The following is a 22509-nucleotide window of genomic DNA, read 5'->3' on the forward strand; positions in this document are numbered from 1 at the left end:
GAGGTGGAGATGTCGTCTTGCTGATATACCACTGCTGATCAGATGATTGGTGACAGCTGTCGTAGGCGATAAGTGACAGCTGTCACCCCGGCTGCTCCTGTGAGGCGGCAGCGCCCTCTGGTGCCTGGAGCCCGCACTCCAGACAGGGCGCCCTCTGGTGGTGGTGGGCCAGGAGTACCTCCTCTTCAGCGGCCCACACAACAGAAGGCGTTATATTATTTTTTCTTTTTGAATTTTTATGCTTAAATAGATTTTTGCTGGTTATTGGTGGTCTGGGAGCAGGCAGAGCAGAATAAAAATATTAAATTTTTACAAGGTCTGCCCAATTCCTTTGAAGATGAAAGTCTCTTTCCTGAAGGTCAGCGTTATTTTGGATGATCTCATCTTTCAAGCAATGGATCATCCTGAAGTTGTAAGAATTTTTGCCCAGTACAGACATCATCGGAATATGAGTGTTATAATGATCACACAGAATGTATTTCATAAAGCGAAATACAGTCGAACCATCCGCTTGAATTGTAATTATATGGTGGTGTTTAAAAACACCAAAGACAAGTTACAGATGAACATTGTGGCTCAGCAAATGTTTCCCACCAAAAAACACTATTTTATTTTTTTTTTTTTTTTTTGGAGGCTCTTGATGATGCTACAAGTGTACCTTATGAGTATTTATTACTGGATTGTACGCAGGGGTGTCCAGATCAGTTCAGATCAGGTCGGGTTTACTTTCACATGAGTGGCCTGTGGTTTATTTGCAGAAACATAAACGGATATGAGCTGTCTTTTAATTTATCAAATAATAATGTTCCTCTCAAATTATAGCTGGACTACCTCATTTTAAACAGCTCCTGGACATGTTGAGGTTAAAAAAAAAAAAAAATTAACTTTATACATGATTTGTATCGTGCTATAATCAACCAAGTTCCAGAATTTCAAAATATGTACACAGGCAAATAGTGGGTTTGTTGGCTCATGATATGGTTTATTACTGATAACTCATAGCTTTTGTTTTGTAGTAAAAATATTGGATTTGTATTTGTTTTATGTGGATTTCCACAAACCTCAATGCAATAGGTCATAAATGGAACAAGTTATGAATGATGTAACGTAATTAACAAATATTGCTAGAGGAAGTCTTGTGCTTTATTCAGATTTGTGATGGCTTTTGAGACTTTAAATTTAACAATGAGTTTTCCAGCTTAATTTATCATCATTAAAAATGCCAACAAATTTTGTTTCAGTTACAATTTCAGTAGCATTTAACAATAAATTTCTACTTAAATTCCTGGGTTTAGTTCCAAATATAATCCACTTTGTTTTACCAAGATGAAGTGATAATTTGTTTGACTCAAACCATTATTTGAAATTCTGTAGTTCCCACTCCATCATGTCCAAGAGCTGTTCCAAATTATCCCCTCTACAAAACAGTTGTATCATCAGCAAATAAAATACAACTCACAGACTGAAACCAAACATACATCATTAATACGGGCAGTATTATTAGACGGCATTGCTTAAATTTTCATTGTTACGCAGATGATACCCAGCTTTATCTATCCATGAAGCCAGAGGACACACACCAATTAGCTAAACTGCAGGATTGTCTTACAGACATAAGGACATGGATGACCTCTAATTTCCTGCTTTTAAACTCAGATAAAACTGAAGTTATTGTACTTGGCCCCACAAATCTTAGAAACATGGTGTCTAACCAGATCCTTACTCTGGATGGCATTACCCTGACCGCTAGTAATACTGTGAGAAATCTTGGAGTCATTTTTGATCAGGATATGTCATTCAAAGCGCATATTAAACAAATATGTAAGACTGCTTTTTTGCATTTACGCAATATCTCTAAAATTAGAAAGGTCTTGTCTCAGAGTGATGCTGAAAAACTAATTCATGCATTTATTTCCTCTAGGCTGGACTATTGTAATTCATTATTATCAGGTTGTCCTAAAAGTTCCCTGAAAAGCCTTCAGTTAATTCAAAATGCTGCAGCTAGAGTACTGACAGGGACTAGAAGGAGAGAGCATATCTCACCCATATTAGAGGTCATCCATGTCTTTATGTCTGTAAGACAATCCTGCAGTTTAGCTAATTGGTGTGTGTCCTCTGGCTTCATGGATAGATGAAGCCAGACGACACACACTCGCTTGGCATTTTTTAAATGCCAAGTGAGCGGTGTTAGATGTTCGTGTGTGTCACCTGGAATTTGGTTGACACCTGCCACGAGAGGGATCGAATGGGCTCTCACAGGGCACTCTGTCTTTCAGCCACTGGTGTGTGCAAATAGATGTAGCAACTGGTGTACGAGATGTTGGAGGCAGCTCTCCAAAGGTGGATGATGTTGCATTTCCATTTCGTGTCTCTTCAATTCCTGAGTTATGACAGAGTTTCTGTTGGACCTTCAGTTGCAGATTCCTGGGTGTTAATTTTGATCTCCTTCCTCAACAATAGATTGTGCTGCTATTTGTGAGATAAATATTTTCCAAATGACTTTTAAAGAGGAACCGCGACTCCGGTGTTGCCGACCCAATGGTCCACCTTAAAAATCCCCCCCTTCACAGGAGTGATTCACCGATCATCTTGTTTCTGCTTAAAACCGACTTTAGAATGATTTAAGAGATTTTACTTTGTCATCTGATGGTTAATAATCACATTATTCCCTTTGATCACTGGGTGGACAGACTCAGAGAGTCAGACTCAGACGTGTTGCTGTGGCACTCTGATCTCTCCACCTTCTTATTATGAAATAATGCTGAATTCATGTGGAAATGATTGTTGTACAAAAGCTTCAGATATCTGTCGCTGAGACAGATGACTGGAGTGCAGTTTTAATCAGAAAAAAAAAGTGATAACCAGTGAATTACTGCTGACGCTTCGAAATGACGCATGCACAGTGAAGGCGGGGGACAGATTTTAGTGGGTAGCATTCGGCTGGCAACGCCAGGAGTTGTCTGAAGCCTAAAACAGTGTAATTTTTTTCCTGCTCTTAAACACACGATGGTTCAAAATGTGTCTGAAAGTACATCAGCCTCTGAATTAAGGATTCTACATTTTCTCAGTTTTTTTTTTCTATATTATTATAAATTTAAGGCAAGTGAATATAAATGTGCAAAAAGCAAAAATACAGCTGTCAGGAACTGTGAGGACATGGCACGACAGGCAGGTGGACACAAATGCAGACTCATGGCTCGGAGGTGGGATTTAGAAAAAGGTTTAATCAAAAACAGGCTGAGGTCGATACACAGGGTGACTGTTGGGAAAGTGTAGTGACACGGACCCACAACAGGGGGCGTAAATGAATGGACAATGAATGAGCCGAAAATAGAACACTTACTGTTGTGAAAAGCACAACCAAACACAGCAGATTACAGAATCTTATATATAGTCAATCTACAAAAGTGACGTGTGGGCAGGCTCGAGGATAGAAGATGTCTGTCCAGAGAGGAGCCGGAACCCACATGATTTCCACCGCCACCGAACCCGGAGAATACTGGAGCTGCCAAGTTCCGAGTCCCCAGGTGGTCACCGTCTCCGGCTGTCGGATCTGGTACTGCTGGCAGGAAGCAGAAACAATCAAGGGTGGGTGTGAGCACACACCCAGCAAACAGTCAGCAAAACCAGCAGTTCTTCTCCAGGTGGGAAAAAACACCTCCACCTCAAACACAGTACACAGTTGTGCAGAGCCTGAGAGCTACTTATCCATTTTGGCGTGAGGGGTGAAGAGCATCACTCCTCCACAGTCCACAAAACCCAACACCCAGCTGAAAGCAGTCAACAGGATCTCCTGCAAAAACTCAGAGAAAAAGATCACGTGCGTACGGCACAGTCAAACGGCTGAGAGTTTACCTTCTTGGCTTGAAGATATCTTGGCAGGGAGGTGGAGTTGCTGCCCGGCTTTTATGGAGATGATGATGAGGTGGTGATGAGAGACAGCTGTCACTCCCGGCTGCTCACGTGAGGCGGCTGTGCTCTCGTGCCTGAAGCCCGCACTTCAGGCAGGGCGCCCTCTGGTGGTGGGCCAGCAGTACCTCCTCTTCAGCAGCCACACAACAGTGACAAGCAGGCAGGCGCCGGTACAAATGGTCGTGAGGCAGCGGCGTGGTCAGTAACAAGCACAGTTCAAGCACGGGCAAACAGGTGTATCGGAGGAAGCAAATACCGAGTCAAAAAACAAGCGGGGTTCAGGCACAGAGAAGCAGGTTAACTGGCTCAGGCAAAGGGCAAGGTCAAAACAGGCGAAGGTCATACATGGCAAGAAAACAGACTATGGCAGAACAACAAGAGGCTTGGAATGAGGCAATATGCACAACAAATTAGCAGTGAACAGTGGAAGATGAGGGGTTTAAAAGCAGAGGATAATCAGGGCGTGATGAGATGCAGGTGCAGGGAAGGAGGCGTGGCTGGACGAGACAGTGGAGTGACAGGTGGGCGTGTCAGAGCAAGAGAGGAGAGTGACAGAACAAATGTGAAACAATAAAGAACTAATGATACCTAAAACAGAAACGTGCAGAAAACAAATGAAAAAGCAGAAATAGAACAACAGAAAATTAAAGGATGGATCTAAACTAGAGGGGAACTCAACAAGTGGCTGAAGTGTAACAGATAAACCTGAGGGACTAATGTGGTCAAAACAGAGTGACTGAATAACCAGAAAAAGGATGAAGACTAAACTAGAATAGAACTCAATAAGTGGCTGAAGAGTAACAGATAATCCTCAAAACCTAACTACATAACCCAGAATGACTAAATAAGAAACAGAGACTAAACTAGAACCAAACTTAACGTGGCAGAAGTGTAACAGACCATAAAACCAAGCCTAAAGTGGAAGAAACAGAAAATAAACACTCAGGGCCAGACAGAAGGACAAAGAGAGGGAAACAAACAAAGACTGGGGGACAAAACCAGATTCTGGGCAGGTCCAGGGCTAAAACATGACAACAGCATGTATAAAGTGGTAACATCAGAGGACATTTCCCATATATCTTGCTAAACAATGTCAGATTTCATTAAAGCGTCACAAGACCCATCGACACATAAGAGACAGATGCAACGTCTGTGCAGCTAAAGTGCTGTAAGAGCTTCAAACCACCGAGTTCAACCATTGATCAAATATTTCCAGAGTTAAAAACGTTTTTACGCAAGAAAATCCCTAAAAAAAATTCCTTTAAAAAATTTCTCCCTGACAACTGTGCCTGTCAGATCCTGAACGTCGCTCAGGACTCCAACGTGTTTTGTGCATGTTCCTTACTGAACAAACTCTCAAACTCGAGCTGGATGCTCAGGAACAGGTGCACTGTGGGTAAAGCACTTGGTGGCAGGTGCTGCGGCGATGCTGGAGACGAGCGATACCAAAAACCATCTAAACTACAGACAGTTTCAGTGTTGCCAAAATAACTTTGAAAAGTTACTTTGTTACTTTTTTAGTTGCATTATACAGTTACTTCATTAAGTATTGGCATCCATCCCACTTTGGATGGAGCAGCTCTCATTTCTAGAAATCTGGCCAATTTTCTTAAATCCTCCAAACCGTGACTATCCAGGGTTGGGACCAGGAAGCAGAGTTGTAGTCTTACACACCTCTCTGCAGCTTCTCTCCCCCTGCCATCCCTTCATTACCCCATCCCCGTAGAGACGGTGCCTGCTCCCAGACCACCAATAACCAGCAAAAATCTATTTAAGCATAAAAATTAAAAAAGAAAAAATAATATAGCACCTTCAACTGCACCACAGACTAAAACAGTTAAATGTGGTCTATTAAACATTAGGTCTCTCTCTTCTAAGTCCCTGTTAGTAAATGATATAATAATTGATCAACATATTGATTTATTCTGCCTTACAGAAACCTGGTTACAGCAGGATGAATATGTTAGTTTAAATGAGTCAACACCCCCGAGTCACACTAACTGTCAGAATGCTCGTAGCACGGGCCGAGGCGGAGGGTTAACAGCAATCTTCCATTCCAGCTTATTAATTAATCAAAAACCCAGACAGAGCTTTGATTCATTTGAAAGCTTGTCTCTTAGTCTTGTCCATCCAAATTGGAAGTCCCAAAAACCAGTTTTATTTGTTATTATCTATCGTCCACCTGGTCGTTACTGTGAGTTTCTCTGTGAATTTTCAGACCTTTTGTCTGACTTAGTGCTTAGCTCAGATAAGATAATTATAGTGATGATCAAATTCTTGAAAGGGTAGTTGTAAAACAGCTAACTGATCATCTGCAGAGGAATGGTCTATTTGAAGAGTTTCAGTCAGGTTTTAGAATTCATCATAGTACAGAAACAGCATTAGTGAAGGTTACAAATGATCTTCTTATGGCCTCAGACAGTGGACTCATCTCTGTGCTTGTTCTGTTAGACCTCAGTACTGCTTTTGATACTGTTGACCATAAAATTTTATTACAGAGATTAGAGCATGCCATAGGTATTAAAGGCACTGCGCTGCGGTGGTTTGAATCATATTTGTCTAATAGATTACAATTTGTTCATGTAAATGGGGAATCTTCTTCACAGACTAAAGTTAATTATGGAGTTCCACAAAGTTCTGTGCTAGGACCAATTTTATTCACTTTATATATGCTTCCCTTAGGCAGTATTATTAGACGGTATTGCTTAAATTTTCATTGTTACGCAGATGATACCCAGCTTTATCTATCCATGAAGCCAGACGACACACACCAATTAGTTAAACTGCAGGATTGTCTTACAGACATAAAGACATGGATGACCTCTAATTTCCTGCTTTTAAACTCAGATAAAACTGAAGTTATTGTACTTGGCCCCACAAATCTTAGAAACATGGTGTCTAACCAGATCCTTACTGTGGATGGCATTACCCTGACCTCTAGTAATACTGTGAGAAATCTTGGAGTCATTTTTGATCAGGATATGTCATTCAAAGCACATATTAAACAAATATGTAGGACTGCTTTTTTGCATTTACGCAATATCTCTAAAATCAGAAAGGTCTTGTCTCAGAGTGATGCTGAAAAACTAATTCATGCATTTATTTCCTCTAGGCTGGACTATTGTAATTCATTATTATCAGGTTGTCCTAAAGTTCCCTAAAAAGCCTTCAGTTAATTCAAATGCTGCAGCTAGAGTGCTGACGGGGACTAGAAGGAGAGAGCATATCTCACCCATATTGGCCTCTCTTCATTGGCTTCCTGTTAATTCTAGAATAGAATTTAAAATTCTTCTTCTTACTTATAAGGTTTTGAATAATCAGGTCCCATCTTATCTTAGGGACCTCGTAGTACCATATCACCCCAATAGAGCGCTTCGCTCTCAGACTGCAGGCTTACTTGTAGTTCCTAGGGTTTGTAAGAGTAGAATGGGAGGCAGAGCCTTCAGCTTTCAGGCTCCTCTCCTGTGGAACCAGCTCCCAATTCAGATCAGGGAGACAGGACACCCTCTCTACTTTTAAGATTAGGCTTAAAACTTTCCTTTTTGCTAAAGCTTATAGTTAGGGCTGGATCAGGTGACCCTGAACCATCCCTTAGTTATGCTGCTATAGACGTAGACTGCTGGGGGGTTCCCATGATGCACTGTTTCTTTCTCTTTTTGCTCTGTATGCACCACTCTGCATTTAATCATTAGTGATCGATCTCTGCTCCCCTCCACAGCATGTCTTTTTCCTGGTTCTCTCCCTCAGCCCCAACCAGTCGAAGCAGAAGACTGCCCCTCCCTGAGCCTGGTTCTGCTGGAGGTTTCTTCCTGTTAAAAGGGAGTTTTTCCTTCCCACTGTAGCCAAGTGCTTGCTCACAGGGGGTCGTTTTGACCGTTGGGGTTTTACATCATTATTGTATGGCCTTGCCTTACAATATAAAGCGCCTTGGGGCAACTGTTTGTTGTGATTTGGCGCTATATAAAAAAAAAATTGATTGATTGATTGACACTAGAAGTCTTTCAGAAAGCGCTGTAACTAGGTTTAAGGATATGATTCCTTCTTTATGTTCTCTAATGCCATATACCAACACAGTGCAGAGTAGCTACCTAAACTCTGTAAGGGAGATAGAGTATCTCCTCAATAGTTTTACATCCTCATTGAAGACAACTTTGGATGCTGTAGCTCCTCTGAAAAAGAGAGCTTTAAATCAGAAGTGTCTGACTCTGTGGTATAACTCACAAACTCGTAGCTTAAAGCAGATAACCCGTAAGTTGGAGAGGAAATGGCGTCTCACTAATTTAGAAGATCTTCACTTAGCCTGGAAAAAGAGTCTGTTGCTCTATAAAAAAAGCCCTCCGTAAAGCTAGGACATCTTTCTACTCATCACTAATTGAAGAAAATAAGAACAACCCCAGGTTTCTTTTCAGCACTGTAGCCAGGCTGACAAAGAGTCAGAGCTCTATTGAGCTGAGTATTCCATTAACTTTAACTAGTAATGACTTCATGACTTTCTTTGCTAACAAAATTTTAACTATTACAGAAAAAATTACTCATAACCATCCCAAAGACGTATCGTTATCTTTGGCTGCTTTCAGTGATGCCGGTATTTGGTTAGACTCTTTCTCTCCGATTGTTCTGTCTGAGTTATTTTCATTAGTTACTTCATCCAAACCATCAACATGTTTATTAGACCCCATTCCTACCAGGCTGCTCAAGGAAGCCCTACCATTATTTAATGCTTCGATCTTAAATATGATCAATCTATCTTTGTTAGTTGGCTATGTACCACAGGCTTTTAAGGTGGCAGTAATTAAACCATTACTTAAAAAGCCATCACTTGACCCAGCTATCTTAGCTAATTATAGGCCAATCTCCAACCTTCCTTTTCTCTCAAAAATTCTTGAAAGGGTAGTTGTAAAACAGCTAACTGATCATCTGCAGAGGAATGGTCTATTTGAAGAGTTTCAGTCAGGTTTTAGAATTCATCATAGTACAGAAACAGCATTAGTGAAGGTTACAAATGATCTTCTTATGGCCTCGGACAGTGGACTCATCTCTGTGCTTGTTCTGTTAGACCTCAGTGCTGCTTTTGATACTGTTGACCATAAAATTTTATTACAGAGATTAGAGCATGCCATAGGTATTAAAGGCACTGCGCTGCGGTGGTTTGAATCATATTTGTCTAATAGATTACAATTTGTTCATGTAAATGGGGAATCTTCTTCACAGACTAAAGTTAATTATGGAGTTCCACAAGGTTCTGTGCTAGGACCAATTTTATTCACTTTATACATGCTTCCCTTAGGCAGTATTATTAGACGGTATTGCTTAAATTTTCATTGTTACGCAGATGATACCCAGCTTTATCTATCCATGAAGCCAGAGGACACACACCAATTAGCTAAACTGCAGGATTGTCTTACAGACATAAAGACATGGATGACCTCTAATTTCCTGCTTTTAAACTCAGATAAAACTGAAGTTATTGTACTTGGCCCCACAAATCTTAGAACATGGTGTCTAACCAGATCCTTACTCTGGATGGCATTACCCTGACCTCTAGTAATACTGTGAGAAATCTTGGAGTCATTTTTGATCAGGATATGTCATTCAAAGTGCATATTAAACAAATATGTAGGACTGCTTTTTTGCATTTACGCAATATCTCTAAAATCAGAAAGGTCTTGTCTCAGAGTGATGCTGAAAACTAATTCATGCATTTATTTCCTCTAGGCTGGACTATTGTAATTCATTATTATCAGGTTGTCCTAAAAGTTCCCTAAAAAGCCTTCAGTTAATTCAAAATGCTGCAGCTAGAGTACTGACGGGGACTAGAAGGAGAGAGCATATCTCACCCATATTGGCCTCTCTTCATTGGCTTCCTGTTAATTCTAGAATAGAATTTAAAATTCTTCTTCTTACTTATAAGGTTTTGAATAATCAGGTCCCATCTTATCTTAGGGACCTCGTAGTACCATATCACCCCAATAGAGCGCTTCGCTCTCACACTGCAGGCTTACGTGTAGTTCCTAGGGTTTGTAAGAGTAGAATGGGAGGCAGAGCCTTCAGCTTTCAGGCTCCTCTCCTGTGGAACCAGCTCCCAATTCAGATCAGGGAGACAGACACCCTCTCTACTTTTAAGATTAGGCTTAAAACTTTCCTTTTTGCTAAAGCTTATAGTTAGGGCTGGATCAGGTGACCCTGAACCATCCCTTAGTTATGCTGCTATAGACGTAGACTGCTGGGGGGTTCCCATGATGCACTGTTTCTTTCTCTTTTTGCTCTGTATGCACCACTCTGCATTTAATCATTAGTGATCGATCTCTGCTCCCCTCCACAGCATGTCTTTTTCCTGGTTCTCTCCCTCAGCCCCAACCAGTCGAAGCAGAAGACTGCCCCTCCCTGAGCCTGGTTCTGCTGGAGGTTTCTTCCTGTTAAAAGGGAGTTTTTCCTTCCCACTGTAGCCAAGTGCTTGCTCACAGGGGGTCGTTTTGACCGTTGGGGTTTTACATAATTATTGTATGGCCTTGCCTTACAATATAAAGCGCCTTGGGGCAACTGTTTGTTGTGATTTGGCGCTATATAAAAAAATTGATTGATTGATTGACTTCATTAGCAGCTTCACGCAATTACTTTATTAGAAGCTGCCAACAACTTACAACTAATAATGTAACTAATAAGGTAACTAGTAATCTAACGTGGTTACTCATAACACTGAGTAATCAGCAAAGTAACTAATAGCCACTTTTCTGAGTATTCAATCTTAAAAATAACCATGTTAGATTACAAGTTACTTTATTAGTTACATTCTGCAGTTGCTAATTAAGTAACTGTATAAAGTAAGTGTAAAATATAAAGTAACTTTTCAAAGTTACTTTGGCAACACTGGATAGTAGCCAGTGTAAATGCTGAGTGCAGACCGGTTCCATGGTTCAGGACCCTCAGACGTTGGGTCGGATTGCAGCGTAGTTCTTGACGACTCCAGAGAAGCGGATGATCTTTAGCTCACGCCTTCTGGGAGCAAAGTCTTGCCAAAGGTACTCTGGTGACAGAAGCTTTGTGGGTTTGTTGATCCACATGTACCTGAACACACACACACACACACACACACACACACACACACACACACACACACACACACACACACACACACACACACACACACACACACACACACACAAAAAAAAAAACAATCTGAACAACTCGGATCCGAAAATTGACTTGGACTGGTTTAGTGACAAAACAATTACTGGAACCTTTGTTATTGAGTCTGCCAACAAAAACTACACTGAACCACAACCAGACTCATTTTCACTTCAGTTTGTTTGATTTGCCAGTTATTTACTTCATTTGTGTTGCTATGGTTACCTACAGGTCTCTGATGACTTGTCTGTTGGGGACATCTGCCTTATGTACAGCTTTCGTCCGCCCCATGTACAGTTTTGTGAACACAGAATGTCGGCTGTAACATTTTTCAATATTCAATGTTTCAGCCAATCAGAAAGCAGGATTTTCTGCATACCTGTTCAGGTGACTTTCTTCCTGCTAAGCTGCCTCAATGCCTTTCAAGGTATCAGCCTCAAAGTTGGCACGGCAGGTCTTTGTGAGGAGGCGAACCTGCTCCAGAATGCCCCCAAATGCACCGCCACAGTAGTAGAAATCACCTTCGTTAGGCGCCAGGAAGGCCGTGGACTCAGGACGCCATTCATAGGGGAAGTGGCCGCGGTCGGTGTAATAGTATCCTGTGGACAGAAGACAGTGCAGGCCACGCCCTCAGTAGCAGCCATGCTAACATGTCACATGCTAATGATGTCAGTAGACCTAGAGTGGCTACATACAGAGAGGGGCAACATTCAATGTCTCCACCAGGTGTTTACAAAGTCAGCGTGATCGCACATTGATCACATTGTAAATAAAGCACTATGCAGCAAGTTGGTGGACGTATCATTTTACTCTCCCAAAAAGTTTCAAAATGACAGGATGTTGGGCATATGGATCCAAAAATTGGCCTGACAATGGATATAAAATGTAAGTATTTCGTGCAGGTATAGAAAAGAAAAAGTAAAGCAAACAAAACAACATCCAGCTGACCAGAGCTGGACTGGGGAAATTTTTCAGGCCGGGCATTTTTAACCAAGACCAGGCCACCACCAGGTATCGAAGGGGAAAAAGGGGGAAAAAAAAGCCTGCTGTGACAGTGTTTTTTTGTTTTGTTTTGTTTTGTTTTTGGTCCCTTAACCAATCAATGTGCACCAGGAGACATACATTTTAACACTATAAGAAGCATTATGAAAAGTTCTCCCGAAATACAGTTATCATAGGCTTATCAAAAGTATGATCTATTGACAGTAGGTCACATTACTTTTTAGACATAATAAGCCATCATTTCATTCAGCCTTGTTACTTAAATTTAGAAATAGAAATTATATAAAAACATTTGTTATAGAAATACTGTAGGCTGTACTCTAAATAATATATCATTACTTGTGTGATACAATTCATCACATAAAGCAAGAAATGACTGGATGACTGGACCAATGACTGGATACAAAGGTTGAACTTTTGAAACTGCAATACACAAAAAGGCCACAGGATGGAGACAGTTGTCTATTTCACTACAAGCTACAAGTAACATCAAGGATTTCTTTTATTACCAATTTGTGTTGCTAATCAACTTAGAGAATGACTCTCAATTTAAAGTAAAATGTTAGGTATGTGAAATTATGCCAGGACTTGGGAAAATACATTTTAGACAGGGACGCCGTTATACCACGCCACCGCACCTCAGACTGTGCAAAACAGCATACTTCATATGACCGACGCACGACCGTCACACAAATAGAATAAAGAATAAAGAAACAACCTGGCGGCGACAGCATGGTAGCTAGCCATGCACACCATTTGCACAGCTTACATTGCTAGGTTAGGTTACGTGACTGGCAGAGTTAGCACGAACAAAAATAATATCCAACCTTAATTCATATCTGAGTGACCTGGTTAGACAGCACTTTACTTCGGACCAGAAGATCAGAATGTCTCTCACACACAGATGTCTGATTTATGAACAAGTTAGGTTGCTGTTCATCAATTAATAGCTGAAGTTAACCTTCACTTACCGTCATGGCCGTAGTGGTCCCCGCCTCACTTTATAGTCACCCTTTCTTGACTTCAGTGAAAATATATACTTGTTTTATACAAAGTAAAATAAAGACCTCTTTCTTGACCTCATATTTAACTGTTGACAGCACTGTAACAGTAAAACTTGTAATTTCTAACCTACTTTGTTAATAAATGTAACTATTAAATTCTTTCTAACATTTTTCTAACATTTAAATTTTCTCTAAACATTTTACTTATCGAAATTATTATTATTTTAAGTAGTATTAGTAGTTGTAGTAAAAAAAAGGCTTCAAAACTGGACCTTTAATCTAGGGGTGTTATGAGGGGGGGACATCCTTGCCCCACGCCCCCATTCCATCTGGATTCGCCCCTGCTTTGGCGTTTGAGCACAAAGAATGGATAACATTTATTTATGCAGAAAACATGACCAGATTTACAGGTCAGAAAGTTTTATTGGGTTTTCACATCATGTGGTCCTCAGAAAGAGAGTTTAGGTGCATTTGAGTGGAAAATAGTGTTAGTTGTTGACGCATCGCAGAGGATCAGCTGTTTTAACGTGCAGATACGGCGCGGCTCAGCTCAGCTCTTAATAAAGGAGGATAAAGCATAAAAATGTCTTTGTAAAGCTCAGTGCAGGTGTGCTGTTATCACCGCGCTTTAAGAGGTGACGACGAGTCGTAGCTGCTACAAAAAAAAAAAAACACAGATGAAAAGCCTTTACTTCGTAAAAAAATTTAAAAAAAAAATCCGCAGGCCAGTAGGCCATCAGGCCAGCGGGCAAATGCCCGGTGTGCAATACTATCAGTCCAGCGGTGCAGCTGACGTTTCTGTCAGGCAAGTTCATATGCAAGCTTATACATAGTGTGTCGGCCTTATCTCTTAGGCTTTTATAATTAGAGAATTTTGAATTCAGTTATCTCACTATGAACAGTTATTTACAGTACACATTAACAATAAATACTATAATATTAAATTAGGCCAGGATCTCATTTTTAATAGCATCCCCCCAATGAGAAATCAATCAGTACTTGAGCACATCGACAGAAGGATAAAGAACTGTTTATTTCTTCTGCATCTCTGCTGTACATGTAAGTCAATTACCTGTTAATTTTCTCATAGAAGAAACTTGCTTCATAACTAACATGGAATTGTCTAAAACGTATTTGTGTGTGGGGGGGGGGCTGCACGGTGGATAGTTAGCACTGTTAGTGCAGCAGATAACTGAAACAATCATGCAAATGGTGATAAAAGCATCAAATTCAGCAGAAATACTCCTTAGACACTCCTCTTTTGCAAAAACGGATTGGCCGCTTGACTTTTCAATCGGTGGTCAGGTAGGGTTCAGTTGAAGAATTACACAGAGGTCAAAATTAAAAGATGCTCCAATCATACTGAAAAAATGTTTCACATTATTTGCCTGATCATAAAGATTCCAAAAAGGTATCGTTTGGACTATCTGTGACTGAATTCTATGGAGTTACGAGATAAAAACAGCAAGAATGGTGACAAAGGTCAGTTTCATTTTGTACAGAGGTCAAAAGTTAAAGTTGCTCCAATTTTGGTAAAAAGTGATGCAAATTATTGGTTGAGCTAATAGGATTAATAAATGGAATAGTGTTGACAGTGTTGAATGCTTGGTCTCCAAAGTAAAGATCAAACAAGGTTTACGTCTATTGGATTCTATGACGTGACATGTTACCCCGTAACGTGATAAGTAAGGATGATACATGGTCCAAGCTGTTCCTTTTTAAAACTGTTAACTCAACTAGTAATTCGCATCACTTTTTACCAAAATTGGAGCAACTTTAACTTTTGACCACTGTACAAACCGACACTGACCTTTGTCACCATTCTTGCTGTTTTTATCCCATACCTCCATAGAATTCAGTTACAGACCGTCCAAACTATACCTTTTTGGAATCTTTATGATCAGGCAAATAATGTGGCATAGGTTTAAGTATGACTGGAGCATCTTTTAATTTTGACTCCTGTGTAATTCTTCAATTGACCTCTACCTGAACGCCAACTGAAAATTCAAGTGGCCAATCGTTTTTTTCAAAAGAGGATTGTCTGACGACTATTTCTGCCGAATTTGATGCTTTTCGCACCATTTGCAGGATTCCCCTCTAAATATTCTCTTAGCTGCTGCACTATGTTGTCTAACAGCAAGAAGGTTATGGGATCAGAATCAAATTTACTGCCAAGTTCTCACACATAAGGAATTTGATTTCATTATTTCTGCATAAACAACAATAAAAAGAAAAGGAAAAATACTTCTGTAAGAAGTAAAGGAGACAAATAGACTAAACTATTTTCACTGTTAAATATAACAGTGGAATGAGGCTGTGCAAAGGCATGCAGTTGTACAGTACCTTTCAGTGCAGGGATGATCAATCTGTTCCTTGTGGAAGTGGGAGGTGGGTGACTGAGGGTAAATGGGGGTCTCTGGCATTATTTATAAGTCTAGCTGTGGATGGAAAGAAGTTGTTTTTGTGTCTGGAGGTTTTAGACCTGATGGACCTCAGCTGCCTGCCAGAGGGTAGGATGAGAAAACTTGTGTCCTGGGTGTGACGGAATGGCCACAATTTTTCTTGCTCCCCTCAGGGCCCTGGAGGTGTACAGGTCCTGAAGGGTGGCAGATTGCAGTCGATCACCTTCTCTACTGTGTGGATGATACGCTGCAGTGTGCTCCTGTCCTTAGCAGTGGCAGCAGTGTACCAGACAGTGATGGAGGAGGAGATGATGGCCTCAGTGATGTCAGTGAAGAAGTTCATCATCATTGTTTCTGGCAGTTTGAACATCCTCAGCTGCCACAAAAAGTAGATCCTATGTTGTGCGCTTGTGGTTAGAGCTGACATTCAGCTCCCACTTGATCTCCTGGGTGACGGTGATCCCCAGGTAATGAAAGGACTTCACAATGGTGACTGGAGTCACACAGGGTGATGGGGTTGGCCAGGACTGGGTTCTTTCTATCAACAACGATCTCCACTGTCTTGAGGGCATTGAACTCCAGGTTTTTGTGTTTGCACCAGGACACCAGGTGGTTGATCTCCTGTCTATAGGTAGACTCATCTCCAGAGATGAATCTGATGATGGCTGTATCATCTATGAACTTTGGAGCTTTACAGACTGGTGATTAGAGGTGCAGCTGTTTGCGTACAGGAAGAGGAGTAGAGGGGAAAGAATGCAGCCTTAGAGGTATCTGGTATTGATGGACCTTGTGTTGGAGACGTGCCCTCCAGCTTCACATGCTGCCTCCTGTTGGACAGGAAGTCAGTGATCCACCTGCAGGTGGAGTTGGGCACACCAAGCTGAGAGAGCTTGTCCTGCAACAGGGCCAGGATGATCGTATTGAAAGCAGAACTTAAGTCCACAAACAGAATCCTGGCGTAGGTTCCTGGGGAGTCCACATACTGGAGGATGTGTTGACAGTGTTATCTACCTGCCTGTTGGCTCTGTAGGCAAACTGCAGGGGATCCAGGTGTGGGTCAGAGATGGCCTTGAGGTGTGTGAGGACAAGGTGCCCAAAGGTCTTCACCAGAGATCAGGGTGATGAGTCTGTAGTCATTAAGTCCTAAAGTTTCTTGGGGATGATGGTGAAGGACGTAAAGCATGCTGGCACCTGAACTGATTCCCACCAGTGGCCTTTCTGTGTGAAGTTTGCAGGTTTTCCAGGTACTCCGGCTTCCTCCCACATCCAAAGACATGCAGCTTAGGTGGACTGGAAACTTTAAATTGTCTGTAGGTGTGCATGCGGGTGTGAATGTGTGTTTGTCTATACGTGGCCCTGCAACAGATTGGCATCCTGTCCAGGTTGTACCCCACCTCATGCCCTATGACTGCTGGAATAGCACCCCCCCCGATTGTAGTAAGCATTTGTGTGTGTGTGTATACATCAGGCAGCGAGAAGCCTGTGATCAACTTTAAAGTGCATGAAACCTAAGGCTCTTCTTCAAAAGTCAGTCCCAGGTCTACTCCCAAGATCTGGAAGTTGTCAACGTGCCAATGAAATGTTTTCCTGAGCCCAATGCAGGAAGGAGTGGTCAGTAAAACTGACAACTAATCAAATTTATAACCTTCTGAGAGCATTCTTTGTAAAGATGTCAGAAAACCCCTCCACATGAAACACACAAAGCCAACAGTTGGATGCTATGAACAAACATTTCCCCAAGTCCCAGAACTCTGTCTTAACAACAAAATTTCATACCACATATGAACTTCTCTCAACTTTGGGACCACAATGCAGCTTCTCCATCCACAATTGACCTCAGATTGACTAAATTCATGTTTTATAATTAAATCATAGAACCAGGTTTATCAGATACATGGAACAAGAATGACCCCCGGTGAACAAATTGGGAATGGACACAAATTCCTTAGGTTAAGTTGCGTCAAAGTTGTAATTAAAAAAAAAAAAAAAAAAAAATAAGAATCCCATGTATTTTAACCTGTATTCCTGCTTTTGTTGTTGGAAAAAAATTAAAAAAAAAACTTTTGATCGTGTAATCCAAGCATATCCATCCATCCAGATCAGCCTGAGCCACGCAGCGATATGAAACGCCGTCAGAAGATCAACAAAGCTCTGACTGCAAAACCACTCTGGGTGACCAGCTACAACCGGTTGTATGGTGACCGGCAGAGTTGCTCTGTCAAGGTTCATCAAGGGAGCAGTTGAGACGGACGGGTCATCAACTGTGGAAGAAGGTGGCTGCCAGCTGACCTCGGAGAGACATCCTGCACATCAGCAAAAGTAAGCTGCAGTTTTGTGAAAATCTGAGTGAAGTGGCTTTATTTAATTCTCTTCCCTGTCAATATCACGTTAAACACCAAAATAAATCCCCTGCTGACTAGGATGTAATTCATTCTTAAATTCCTGCAACTAAGTCATACCTTACTGAATTTTCATATTACACAACTGTCATAATTGTCTGTTGAACTTCAAATCAAATCAATTTATATCGCGCCAAATCACGACTAGTCGCCTCAAGGCACTTCACAAATATTTAAAAAGCAGAATAAAATGAATTAAGATGAAAAAATTAAAACATAAGTAAAAGGAATAAAATAAATAAACATAATAAAAGAAGACACAGAGTCCGATGTCGGATCTGCGCAGGCAGATCATTTCACCGAGCTGGGGCACGGTAAGAGAAAGCTCTGTAACTCGCTGACTTTTTTTTTCCACCCTAGGGACACACAATCGGCCTGCACCCTGTGAACGCACAGCCCGAGCCGGCACGTAGGACTCAACTAGGCCGGCTAGGTGCGGGGGAGCCAGTCCATGAACAATTTTATAGGTCAATAATAATACTTTAAAATCCGATCTCAGAGAGACTGGAAGCCAGTGAAGGGATGCCAGAACTGGCGTAATAGGTTCAAACCTTCTGTTTCATGTCAAAAGTCTGGCAGCAGCATTTTGAACCAGTTGAAGACCCCTGATGCTGGACTGCGTTAAACCAGAAAACAAAGCATTACAATAATCCAATCTGGAAGAAATAAAAGCATGAATCAGAGTCTCAGCATCAGCCATAGACAGGATGGGATGAATCTTCGCTATATTTATTAGATGGAAGAAAACAGTCCTCGTAATGTCCCTAATGTGGAGGTCAAAGGACAACGTAGGATCAAAAATTACCCCAAGGTTACTCACTTTGTCAGTATGATGTATAACACATGAACCTAGGCTAAGCGCTAGCTGATCAAATTGATGCCGATGACTTGCTGGACCAAGAATCATCATTTCAGTTTTATCAGAGTTCAAAAGTAGAAAGTTACTAGACATCCAACTTCTCACTGCTGCAAGGCAGTCTTCCAGAGATTTTATGTGGACAGGATTGCCAGCAGCTATTGGCATATACAACTGAGTGTCATCAGCATAGTAATGAAAAGCAACCCCAAAACACTGCAATATGTTCCCAAGGGGTGCTATATACAGGGAAAACAGCAGGGGACCCAGAACAGATCCCTGCAGAACACCGAACTTCATGCGCCTAAAATCAGAGGTAGTGTCATTGCACAAAACGCAGTGGGAACAGCCAGACAAATAGGACGTCAACCATGCAAGGGCAGTTCCAGTAATCCCGAAACAATTTTCTAGTCTATCAAGTAGAATATGATGACCAATGGTGTCAAATGCAGCACTAAGATCCAACAACACCAAGACTGTACTGGCATCCGAGTCCATTGCTTGCAGAAGATCATTAACTACTTTAATAAGTGCTGTTTCTGTGGAGTGATGTTTTCTAAAAGCAGACTGCAGTGGTTCAAAAAGATCATTCGCAGTAAGGTGGTCCACAAGCTGCTGTGAAACCACCTTTTCCAGAATTTTAGAGCAGAATGATAGATTTGATATCGGCCTATAATTTTTCAATATACCAGGATCAAGATTAGATTTCTTGAGTAATGGTTTAACCACTGCAGATTTCTGTGAAGGCTCTCAGTTGTCCAGATGGTTTCCATACTGGAGAAGCTTGAATCTTCAACTGGACTAGGTTGTTTGACGCGAGGACGTTTCGCTTCAAATCACAAAAGCTTCCTCAGCTAAAATTCTTGTTCTGGTAGTCTGACTTCTGTCTTGACTCTTGTAGAGAAGAATAACAGAAGCCACAACTACAGAGGGAAGGGCTAAAGAACATTAACATGTCCGGAAAGCCCTCATAGTATGTGATTACCCACGATGGTCCCTGGATAAAGTGCAAAAGCCTCAAAGAACAAAGAGACCAGACAGACAGGAGACGGAGCCAAGAAGAAGAGGAGTGTCTCTCGCTTATTTAGCAGGAGTAGGGGAAAAAACTACAGAGAATCTTCAGACAGTACAAAATCCCAGTTTACTTTAAACCTATTAACACCTTGAGACAGAAATTAGTTCACCCTAAGGACAGGATCCCTAGTTACAAAAAGAGCAATGTAGTGTATTCTATCAGATGTCAGAAAAACTGTAACGAACACTACATAGGTGAGACTAAGCAGCCGTTACACAAAAGGTTATACCAGCACCGCAGAGAGGGCGCTGGTGGACCTCAGTCTGCAGTTCATCTCCACCTTAAAGACACTAACCACAAGTTTGAGGACAAGGAAGTTAAAATCTTAGCCAGAGAAAGGAAATGGTTTGAGAGAGGAGTGAAGGAGACATTTTATGTGAAACAGTTGAAACCCAGCCTTAACCAGGGAGGGGGTCTGAGACACACTTTGTCCCCTGTTTACAATGGGGTACTCAGGTCAAAGCAGTTTCAGTCTTTTGTTCATGGTAATGAGTCATTCACATCATCAGGAGAGTCGTCAGGTGAGCCGTCAGGAGAGGCGTCCGTCCCATCATTAGGAGGGACAGCTGCCCTGTCATTAGCAGGGTGCTAACTAGAGCACAATAGGGGCTAATTAGAGCTATTGTTTAATCAATCAATCAATCAATTTTTTTATATAGCGCCAAATCACAACAAACAGTTGCCCCAAGGCGCTTTATATTGTAAGGCAAGGCCATACAATAATTATGTAAAACCCCAACGGTCAAAACGACCCCCTGTGAGCAAGCACTTGGCTACAGTGGGAAGGAAAAACTCCCTTTTAACAGGAAGAAACCTCCAGCAGAACCAGGCTCAGGGAGGGGCAGTCTTCTGCTGGGACTGGTTGGGGCTGAGGGAGAGAACCAGGAAAAAGACATGCTGTGGAGGGGAGCAGAGATCGATCACTAATGATTAAATGCAGAGTGGTGCATACAGAGCAAAAAGAAAAAGAAACAGTGCATCATGGGAACCCCCCAGCAGTCTACGTCTATAGCAGCATAACTAAGGGATGGTTCAGGGTCACCTGATCCAGCCCTAACTATAAGCTTTAGCAAAAAGGAAAGTTTTAAGCCTAATCTTAAAAGTAGAGAGGGTGTCTGTCTCCCTGATCTGAATTGGGAGCTGGTTCCACAGGAGAGGAGCCTGAAAGCTGAAGGCTCTGCCTCCCATTCTACTCTTACAAACCCTAGGAACTACAAGTAAGCCTGCAGTCTGAGAGCGAAGCGCTCTATTGGGGTAATATGGTACTACGAGGTCCCTAAGATAAGATGGGACCTGATTATTCAAAACCTTATAAGTAAGAAGAAGAATTTTAAATTCTATTCTAGAATTAACAGGAAGCCAATGAAGAGAGGCCAATATGGGTGAGATATGCTCTCTCCTTCTAGTCCCCGTCAGTACTCTAGCTGCAGCATTTTGAATTAACTGAAGGCTTTTTAGGGAACTTTTAGGACAACCTGATAATAATGAATTACAATAGTCCAGCCTAGAGGAAATAAATGCATGAATTAGTTTTTCAGCATCACTCTGAGACAAGACCTTTCTGATTTTAGAGATATTGCGTAAATGCAAAAAAGCAGTCCTACATATTTGTTTAATATGCACTTTGAATGACATATCCTGATCAAAAATGACTCCAAGATTTCTCACAGTATTACTAGAGGTCAGGGTAATGCCATCCAGAGTAAGGATCTGGTTAGACACCATGTTTCTAAGATTTGTGGGGCCAAGTACAATAACTTCAGTTTTATCTGAGTTTAAAAGCAGGAAATTAGAGGTCATCCATGTCTTTATGTCTGTAAGACAATCCTGCAGTTTAGCTAATTGGTGTGTGTCCTCTGGCTTCATGGATAGATAAAGCTGGGTATCATCTGCGTAACAATGAAAATTTAAGCAATACCGTCTAATAATACTGCCTAAGGGAAGCATGTATAAAGTGAATAAAATTGGTCCTAGCACAGAACCTTGTGGAACTCCATAATTAACTTTAGTCTGTGAAGAAGATTCCCCATTTACATGAACAAATTGTAATCTATTAGACAAATATGATTCAAACCACCGCAGCGCAGTGCCTAGTCACTATCTTATAGCAGTCTGCCTCTCAGTAGGAGGGGTCTGGTTAGGTTTAAATCTCCAGCTTCTGTGGCTTCTGTTATTCTTCTCTACAAGAGTCAAGACAGAAGTCAGACTACCAGAGCAAGAATTTTAGCTGAGGAAGCTTCTGCGATTTGAAGCGAAACGTCCTCGCGTCAAGCAACCCAGTCCAGTCGAAGATTCAAGCTTCTCTACACTGCAGATTTAAAGAAATTTGGAACAGATTTAATTTAATTTAATTTCCAGCAGTCGGCCCAAGAATGGGCCACAGATCCTTAAACAATTTTGTTGGTATGGGATCAAATAAACAAGTTGTGCTTTTAGAAGACACCTAGTGAAATACTATTAAATTTATTATTATTATTAAATTTATCGAGTTGCACTGGCTACCAGTGGCTGCCCGGATCAAGCACAAGGCCCTAACCCTTGCCTACAAAACCACCTCAGGAACGACCCCAGCTTATCTGAAGGACATACTAAGGCCATATGTTCCTGCCAGAGATCTGCGCTCCTCCAACACAAACCGCCTAGCCATGCCCCCTGCTTGCTCTAAGCGATCCCAGTCAAAACTGTTCTCTGTCACTGTCCCTCAGTGGTGGAACAAACTTCCAGAAGCAACAAG

General features: G+C 41.4%; 1 pseudogene; it reads right to left on the reverse strand.

Annotated features, from left to right (window-relative positions):
* Positions 1–5172: 5172 nt before the first annotated feature.
* LOC117528768 overlaps positions 5173–22509 on the reverse strand; it is a 64041-nt pseudogene continuing 46704 nt past the window's right edge.

Source organism: Thalassophryne amazonica, chromosome 16, assembly GCF_902500255.1.
Source record: "Thalassophryne amazonica chromosome 16, fThaAma1.1, whole genome shotgun sequence".
Lineage (NCBI taxonomy): Eukaryota > Metazoa > Chordata > Actinopteri > Batrachoidiformes > Batrachoididae > Thalassophryne > Thalassophryne amazonica.